The 10,000-nt window shown below is 53.6% G+C and overlaps 2 pseudogenes; both read right to left on the minus strand.

Annotated features, from left to right (window-relative positions):
* Positions 1–1,406: 1,406 nt before the first annotated feature.
* Positions 1,407–2,419, minus strand: LOC148137507 (18S ribosomal RNA; annotated as a pseudogene).
* A 3,285-nt stretch (positions 2,420–5,704) lies between these two features.
* LOC148137508 (18S ribosomal RNA) lies at positions 5,705–6,745 on the minus strand (annotated as a pseudogene).
* Positions 6,746–10,000: the final 3,255 nt, after the last annotated feature.

Below are 10,000 nucleotides of genomic sequence, written 5' to 3' on the forward strand. Positions count from 1 at the left end.
GCTCGGCGCAAATTCACGGGACCGGAGACCCTCCCCCATCCACGGCGGGAGGCGAATCACGGAAGTGCCGGCAGCTTACTCGAGCGGAAGGGTCAGCCGGGATTTCTCCCTTGCCAGAGGCCCGGGCACGGCGGTGACGACTCGCCGCACAGGACGCGCGAGCCGCCGGCCGACAGAGACTGCCCGACGGTCAGAGAGAGGGAGAGAGAAGTGCGGAGACACAAGTGGCGAATGGTCGCACAGGCACGGGCACGCACATCGTCCGCCAGCCGCGGAACGGCACGGCCTTCAGTGGGGCCGGCGGGCGACGCCGCTCCTGAACCCAGCGGCCCCGAGCCGGACGAGTCGAGGAAGGCACGACGACGGTGACAGGGTACGGAAGACACAGCGGTGGCCTTCTGGCGACTTGGCCCCCCGACTGCCCGACGATCCGCCATCCTCCCGATGGCTGGGAGGAGGACCGTGCGGGGGCTGGCCGTCGGCGTGATAGGTGCGCCTGCACGGTGACAGAGCACACACCACGCCCACCAAACCCCACCCGTGCCCCCCCCCCCACCCCGAGACCGGTGGCAGGACCGAGCAGAAACGTGCGGACTGAACGGGAGAGCCAAAAAAAGCCAGCAATCCACGCGCGTGCGACCGACGAGGTCACAGCGTACGACGATAAAACCTCCTCCCTCGGCCAGGCACTCGGCGCCAGCATGGGAGACAGGATCGGACGCCCCGCCGGCCACTTAAGGCCCGACCGAGAGCGCGATCGCTCGTCAACCCTGCTGGCAGTTCGCTGGGGATCAATGCTGCACGGAGCTCGAGAACCGACGGGCGGCAACTCAGGAGTCTTTAAACCGCCGCCAACAGCCCGCAAACGCACAGAGGCCCTGACGGGAATGTGCGAGTGACGCGCTGAAGGGAATAGGTACCCCGTGGGGTTGAAGGGAGCGTGACTAGATAGTAACGGCGTAAACCCAACCGATTTGGGAACGAAAGACCCGCGCCTGCATCACCGGCTTCGTTTCCCGTGGCTGGAGAGTACACCGAAGCCCTCCGTCTGACGCCAGCTCCCGACGACGCGGTGCCGCCAAGCAGCAGGACCCGACCTGGTGTGGCTCCCTTCGTCGATCACAGACCGGTCGGCACTGCTGACGAGACGGTGGAACGGGCTTCGGCCCTTGTGACGAAGGGCAATGCGAACCCGCCCGCCCGCGTGCGTTCGGGGTGGACTCGGCAAACGGAGATTTGCAATCGGAAAGTGTCCTCCTGCCCGCGCAGGTAGGCGCCCAACAGTCGGGGGTGGGTTTGGTGGTGACCACGGCTGCAGGGCCTGCTACCCTGACGAGCTCTCCTGCTGGCCCCGAAACCACCCCCACGAGACGAGGTGAACCGGAAACGGGCATACCCCCAGCCGATAATGATCCTTCCGCAGGTTCACCTACGGAAACCTTGTTACGACTTTTACTTCCTCTAGATAGTCAAGTTTGATCGTCTTCTCGGCGCTCCACCAGGGCCTTGTCCGACACCGGCGGGGCCGATCCGAGGACCTCACTAAACCATCCAATCGGTAGTAGCGACGGGCGGTGTGTACAAAGGGCAGAGACTTAATCAACGCGAGCTTATGACCCACACTTACTGGGAATTCCTCGTTCATGGGAAATAATTGCAATTCCCAATCCCCATCACGAATGGGGTTCAACGGGTTACCCACACCTGGCGGCGTAGGGTAGACACACGCTGATCCATTCAGTGTAGCGCGCGTGCAGCCCCGGACATCTAAGGGCATCACAGACCTGTTATTGCTCAATCTCGTGTGGCTGTACGCCACTTGTCCCTCTAAGAAGTTGGACGCGGACCGCTCGGGGTCGCGTAACTATTTAGCATGTGGGAGTCTCGTTCGTTATCGGAATTAACCAGACAAATCGCTCCACCAACTAAGAACGGCCATGCACCACCACCCACATAATCGAGAAAGAGCTATCAATCTGTCAATCCTTTCCGTGTCCGGGCCGGGTGAGGTTTCCCGTGTTGAGTCAAATTAAGCCGCAGGCTCCACTCCTGGTGGTGCCCTTCCGTCAATTCCTTTAAGTTTCAGCTTTGCAACCATACTCCCCCCGGTACCCAAAGACTTTGGTTTCCCAGAAGCTGTTGGGCGGGTCATGGGAATAACGCCGCCGGATCACTAGTCGGCATCATTTATGGTCGGAACTACGACGGTATCTGATCGTCTTCAAACCTCCGACTTTCATAGAACATAGAACATAGAAGAATACAGCGCAGTACAGGCCCTTTGGCCCTTGATGTTGCGCCGATCCAAGCCCACCTAACCTATACTAACCCACTATCCTCAATATACCTATCCAATGCCCGCTTAAATGCCCATAAAGAGGGAGAGTCCACCACTGCTATTGGCAGGGCATTCCATGAACTTACGACTCGCTGAGTGAAGAACCTACCCCTAACTTCAGTCCTATATCTACCCCCCCTTAATTTAAAGCTATGCCCCCTTGTAATACCCGACTCCATACGCGGGAAAAGGTTCACACTGTCAACCCTATCTAACCCCCTAATCATCTTGTACACCTCAATCAAGTCACCCCTAAACCTTCTTTTCTCTAATGAAAACAGCCCCAAGTGTCTCAGTCTTTCCTCATACGATCTTCCTTCCATACCAGGCAACATCCTGGTAAACCTCCTCTGCACCCGTTCCAGTGCCTCCACATCCTTCCTATAGTATGGCGACCAAAACTGCACACAATATTCCAGATGCGGCCGCACCAGAGTCTTATACAACTGCATCATGACCTCAGTACTCCGGAACTCAATTCCTCTACCAATAAAAGCCAGTACGCCATATACCTTCCTCACCGCACTATTTACCTGGGTGGAAACTTTCAAAGATCTGTGTACATGGACACCAAGATCCCTCTGCTCATCCACACTACCAAGTATCCGACCATTAGCCCAGTACCCCATCTTTTTGTTATTCTTCCCAAAGTGAATCACCTCACACTTAGCTACATTGAATTCCATTTGCCACCTTTCTGCCCAGCTCTGCAGCTTCTCTATATCCTGCTGTAACCTGCCACATCCTTCCTCACTGTCAACAACTCCTCCGACTTTCGTATCATCCGCAAACTTGCTCACCCAACCTTCTAACCCCTCTTCCAGGTCATTTATAAAAATGACAAACAGCAATGGTCCCAAAACAGATCCTTGCGGAACACCGCTAGTGACGGCACTCCATGAAGAAACTTTGCCATCAACTACTACCCTCTGTCTTCTTCCATCCAGCCAATTCCTAATCCAAACCTCCAACTCACCCTCAATGCCATATCTCCGTATTTTCTGCAGTAGTCTACCATGGGGAACCTTATCAAACGCCTTACTAAAATCCATATATACCACATCTACCGCTTTCCCCTCATCAACCTCCTTCGTCACCTTTTCAAAGAATTCAATAAGGTTTGTGAGGCACGACCTGCCCTTCACAAAACCATGCTGACTATCCTTGATCACATTATTCCTATCCAGATGTGCATAAATCCTATCCCTTACAATTCTCTCTAAGACTTTGCCCACAACAGAAGTGAGACTCACCGGCCTATAGTTACTAGGGTTATCCCTACTGCCCTTTTTGAACAAGGGAACCACATTTGCTATCCTCCAGTCTTCTGGCACTACTCCTGTAGACAAAGAGGACATTAAAATCAAGGCCAATGGCTCTGCAATCTCCTCCCTTGCCTCCCATAGAATCCGAGGATAAATGCCATCAGGCCCAGGGGACTTATCTATTTTCACCTTTTCCAGGATTTCCAACACCTCTTCTCTACATACCTCAAAGCCATCCATTCTACTTATTTGTGACTCAGTATTCACATCGACGACAATGCCCTGTTCCTGAGTAAATACTGAAGAAAAGTATTCATTCAGTGTCTCCCCAATCTCTTCCGCCTCCACACGCAACTTCCCACTACTATCCTTGACTGGACCTATTCCTACCCTAGTCATTCTTTTATTCCTAACATACCTATAGAAAGCCTTAGGGTTTTCCCTAATCCTACCGACTAAGGACCTTTCATGTCCCCTCCTTGCTGCTCTTAGCTCTCTCTTCAGGTCCTTCCTGGCTACCCTATAACTCTCAATCACCCCAATTGAACCTTCACGTCTCATCTTGAGATAGGCCGCCCTCTTCCATTTAACAAGGGATTCCAATTCCTTATTAAACCACGGCTCCCTCGCACGACCCTTTCCTCCCTGCCTGACAGGTACATAATTATCAAGGACACTCAATAGTTGCTCCTTGAACAAGCTCCACATATCATTTACACTCTTGTCTTGGAGTCTACTTTTCCAAGCCACACATCCTAAGTCATGCCTCACCGCATTATAATTTCCCTGACCCCAGCTATAACTCTTGCCCTGTAGTACACACTTATCCCTCTCCATCACGAGAGTAAAAATCACCGAATTGTGGTCACTATCCCCAAAGTGCTCACCTACCTCTAATTCTAACACCTGGCCTGGTTCGTTACCCAGAACCAAATCCAGTATGGCCTCACCTCTTGTTGGCCTGTCTACATATTGTGTCAGGAAACTCTCCTGCACACATTGAACAAACACTGACCCATCTAACGAACTTGAGCTATAGCTTTCCCAATCAATATCAGGAAAGTTAAAGCCCCCATAACAACCACCCTATTACTGTCACTCATCTCCTGAATCACCTTCCCTATCCTTTCTTCAATGATTCTAGGACTATTAGGAGGCCTGTAAAAGACTCCTAACAGGGTGACCTCACCTTTCCTATTCCTAACCTCAGCCCAAACTACCTCAGATGGCAAGTCCTCATCCATCGTCCTTTCCACCACTGTAATACTATCTTTGACAAGCAATGCCACACCTCCCCCTCTTGTACCCCCACCTCTGACCCTACTAAAACATTTAAATCCTGGAACCTGCAACAGCCAATCCTGTCCCTGTTCTAGCCATGTCTCCGTAATAGCCACAACATCGAAGTCCCAGGTACCAACCCACGCTGCAAGTTCACCTACCTTATTTCGTATACTTCTTGCATTGAAGTATACACACTTCAAGCCACTTTCCTGTTTACAGGCACCCTCCTTTGAAATTGATGCCATGTTCCTAACCTCCCTACACTCCAGGCCCTGCACTCTGAAGCTACAATCTGGGTTCCCATGCCCCTGCAGAGTTAGTTTAAACCCCCCCCAAGAGCACTAGCAAACCTCCCCCCAAGGATACTGGTGCCCCTCAGGTTCAGGTGTAGACCATTCTGTTTATAGAGGTCCCACCGTCCCCAGAAAGAACCCCAGTTATCCAAAAACCGGAATCCCTCCCTCCTGCACCATCCCTGTAGCCACGCATTTAAGTGTTCTCTTTCCCTATTCCTCGAATCTCTATCACGTGGCACGGGTAACAAACCAGAGACAACAACTCTGTTTGTTCTAACTCCGAGCTTCCAACCTAGCTCCCTGAAAGCCTGTCTAACATCCTCGGCACTCCTCCTACCTATGTCGTTGGTGCCAATATGGACCACGACTTCGGGCTGCTCCCCCTCCCCCTCCAGGACCCGGAAAACACGATCAGAGACATCACGTACCCTTGCACCTGGGAGGCAACATACCAAACGTGAGTCTCTCTCGTTCCCACAAAACCGCCTATCTGTGCCCCGAACTATCAAGTCCCCAATTACTACTGCTCTGCTCTTCTTCACCCTTCCCTTCTGAGTAACGGGGACAGGCTCCGTTCTTGATTAATAAAAACATTCTTGGCAAATGCTTTCGCTTTTGTTCGTCTTGCGCCGGTCCAAGAATTTCACCTCTAGCGGTACAATACGAATGCCCCCGGCCGTCCCTCTTAATCATGGCCCCAGTTCCGAAAACCAACAAAGTAGAACTGGGGTCCTATTCCATTATTCCTAGCTGGAGTATTCTGGCGACCAGCCTGCTTTGAACACTCTAATTTTTTCAAAGTAAACGCTTCGGACCCCCAGGACACTCAGCTAAGAGCATCAAGGGAGCGCCGAGAGGCAGGGGCTGGGACAGGCGGTAACTCGCCTCGCGGCGGACCGCCAGCCCGATCCCAAGATCCAACTACGAGCTTTTTAACTGCAGCAGCTTTAATATACGCTACTGGAGCTGGAATTACCGCGGCTGCTGGCACCAGACTTGCCCTCCAATAGATCCTCGTTAAAGGATTTAAAGTGTACTCATTCCAATTACGGGGCCTCGAAAGAGTCCTGTATTGTTATTTTTCGTCACTACCTCCCCGAGTCGGGAGTGGGTAATTTGCGCGCCTGCTGCCTTCCTTGGATGTGGTAGCCGTTTCTCAGGCTCCCTCTCCGGAATCGAACCCTGATTCCCCGTTACCCGTGGTCACCATGGTAGGCACAGAAAGTACCATTGAAAGTTGATAGGGCAGACATTCGAATGTGTCGTCACCGTCACGAGGACGTGCGATCTGCCCGAGGTTATCCAGAGTCACCAAAGCTGCCGGGCGAGCCCGGATTGGTTTTGGTCTGATAAATGCACGCCTCCCCGCATGGGTCAGCGCTCGTTTGCATGTATTAGCTCTAGAATTACCACAGTTATCCAAGTAACGTTTGGAGCGATCAAAGGAACCATAACTGATTTAATGAGCCATTCGCAGTTTCACTGTACCGTCCGTGAGTACTTAGACATGCATGGCTTAATCTTTGAGACAAGCATATGCTACTGGCAGGATCAACCAGGTAGCTGAACCCAAAGGACTGTCCACCGGCCGACTGGCGCCCGTGCCTCCCTGCCCCGGAGGTCAACCTGGCGCCGGGTTCAACTCTTAGGCAATTCAGCCTCTCGTCTGACCACAAAGCGAGACACCCCGGTACCGACGGGTCAGACGGAGCATCACCCTCGCGGATGAAAGGGTGCGAGAGCACAGGCCAGCCGAAACCAGCCGTGTGCGCGAGCTCAGAGGAGAGAGTGGGAGCTCCACCTCCCTGGCTCCTCTCCCCGCCTCGGAACCACGGTGCTGAGAGAAATGGAATTCCGACACGCAAGGCAAACAGAGAGACGGCAACGGCCCCCCACATAAAGCCTCGCTCCAGGAGCGAGGGCAGTGCGCGGGCAAGCACGGTACCGGGACTCGCTCCCAAACGCTCGATTTCAGACGACTGCCTCGGCAAAGCTGCGGCTTCTAAGGCTTCACCGACGTCACGGGGTGAAAGCACATTTCGGAGGCAGAGGGGTGCCAACTCTCCCGACCCTGCCGTGGGATCCTGACTTTTCGCGGTGAACGCGCCCGGGAGCGACGGGGAAGAACCACTCGGCCTGGAGCACCGGCCCCTTTAACAGGAAAGCCGGCCCGCCAAGGGACCTCCCACACCGGACGGTCCGAACCAGATCGATCGAGGTGTGGACCGCAGCGAGGTCGCCCCTCGCACCACGCTTGCAGGTCCGGGGTTGGAAACCTGGGTGACGAGCACCGCAGGGTGGCAGAGCCGACACGCTTTGCCGGGTGGCGGGGGGGTGGGACCAGCCTTTTCACCATAGCGGCCCATCCACTACCAGAGCCGGTCGTGCGGCGCGCGAGGCCTGCTCGCCTCATAATGAGGCTTTAAGGGAGTGCTCAGGCAAGGGTCAGCCCGCACCCTTCCTGGCGACACCCAAGGGAACCAAGGCCACTCGCGTCTCTCGCCTTCATTTTCGACACGATCGCCTGTGGAGGGACGGCCGGAGTCAACGTGGGGATTGCCCGCCCTCCAATCGTGTCAAGAGACCTCCGCACCGGCCTCTGACTGAGTTCCCCAAACCTGGGTGACGAGCACCGCAGGGCGGCAAGGCCGTCGCACTTTGCCGGGTGGCAGGGGGAGGACCAGCCTATTCACAATAGCGGCCACCCACTCCCAGAGCCGGTCGTGCAGTGCGCGAGGCCGACCCTCGAAACGTAAGAGGCTTTAGGGATTGCTCAGGCAAGGGTCAGCCCGCATCCTTCCTGGCAACACCCAAGGGAACCAGGCCACTCGCGTCTCTCGAGGGACGGCCGGAGTCAACGTGGGGATTGCCTGCCCTCCAATCGCGTCAAGAGACCTCCGCACAGGTCTCTGACCGACTCTTAGAACAGACAGGGAGAGTTTGGCAATTCTGTCAAAAAATTGACAAAGTGTCAAAAATTCGACTTCCAAGAGCTCTCCAGCATGCACTCATACCCGCCATTAAAGTGCTATGCCCGTGGAACCGTTTTTCGGATGCCTTTCAAAGTGGTCCCGCGCCGCCATTTTGTTCTAAAAATCGTGTTCCCAGAAATCTCCGGGTACCCCGCCAACCTCACTGTGGAACAAATGCAAGTGGCACTGAATGGGACTGAATTTCAAATTTGACTGCATCGCTCTGGAACTCGATCCCCGCAAAACCGTTTGGATTTTTCCCGGTCGGGACTTCCGCGACAGACAAAGTTAAAGTTTTCGGGCTGCAGACACAAAATGACAGTTGGCCATTTGCCGGGCTCAATTCACACAGTTCCTGCGGCACTTCGGAACACATGTTCGGCGCGAGTTTGTGAATCTTTCCCGATGCTTCGGCACTTTCCTCCGCTGACACTTAGAATATTTTTCACACTTTGCTGAAAATTTTTCCGAGTGTTTTTTCCTAAGTTTTTCTGGTTACTCATTTCTCATTTTCAAACGGTTTTCTAAGTTTTTCTGGTTACTGATTTCTTCTTTTTGGGCATTTTTCTACGTTTTTCTGGTTACTGATTTCCCACCGTGGGAAATGCGTGAAACTCAGCCTGAATACGGTGGAAGGGTCTGCCCTCGAAGGCGAGACCGTCGGCTGAACCGCCGGGTCAAATCCGGCCGGGCCAGCCGGCCCCGAGCACTCAAAGTCGGTATGAGCTGTCAAGTTCGCTCCCATCACACTTTGGACCACTTGCCACCGCTCCAATTGCATGAAAATCGGCCTGAACGTGGGGGCCGGCCCGCTCTCGAAGGTGAGACCGTCGGCAGAACCGCCGGGTCAAATCCGACCGGGCGACCCGGCTTAGAAGTCTCAAAGTCGGTATGAGCAGTCAAGTTCACTCCCATCACAATTTGGACCACTTGCCAACATTGCAAATGCATGAAAGTCGGCCTGAATGCGGGGGCCGGCCCGCCCTCGAAGGCGAGACCATCCGCAGCATCGCCGGGTCAAATCCGACCGGGCGACCCGGCTTAGAAGTCTCAAAGTCGTTATGAGCAGTCACATTCGCTCCCATCACAGTTTGGACCACTTGCCACCGCTGGAAATGCATGAAAATCGGCCTGAACGCGGGGGCCGGCCCACTCTCGAAGGCGAGACCATCCGCAGAACCGTCGGGTCAAATCCGACTGGGCAACCCGCTTCCGAGCACTCAACTTCCCTCTGAAGCCTTGGATTCGCCACCTTGGAAAATGCAGATCAAACATTACCAAAACGGGAACCCGAACACTAAACCTAAGTCTAACCCTTTCGCTACCCAGCAACCGAACACTCACCCTAAGCCTGACCCCACCGCCAGGAAGTCAGGAAGAAGGGTCCCAGCTCGTTGCTCTAACTGGTCCCGTAACGGTGGAGGACATCGATCATGCCATTAAGGCGATAGATGTGAAAACCGCTGCGGGGCCGGATGGGGTGACGCTGGGAGATATAATTAAAGTCTTTAATAAGGATAATTCGCTGCTGCCCAGGTTATATTCTATTTGGGTTATAAAGGGTAAGATTCCAGACCAACTTAAGGTCAGTAGGACAGTGCTTATTCCGAAAGTGAGCAACGAGGAAGATTTGAAAGACATTAATAACTGGAGGCCGATTACAATCGGCCCAATATTGCTCAGGATTTTTACCAAAATTATGGCCAATAGGTTGAGTAAAGTAATTACTTTAAACAAGCGACAAAAAGGGTTTATGACAGGTATCTCGGGGTGCGAGGAAAATATTAAAATATTGGAAAATATTATAAATGGGGCGAAAAGAAATAGAAGGGATCTGGCTGTAGT

This window comes from Chiloscyllium plagiosum, unplaced genomic scaffold, assembly GCF_037043375.1.
Source record: "Chiloscyllium plagiosum isolate Xiang-an unplaced genomic scaffold, Cpla_swu_hap1 HiC_scaffold_43, whole genome shotgun sequence".
Classification (NCBI taxonomy): domain Eukaryota; kingdom Metazoa; phylum Chordata; class Chondrichthyes; order Orectolobiformes; family Hemiscylliidae; genus Chiloscyllium; species Chiloscyllium plagiosum.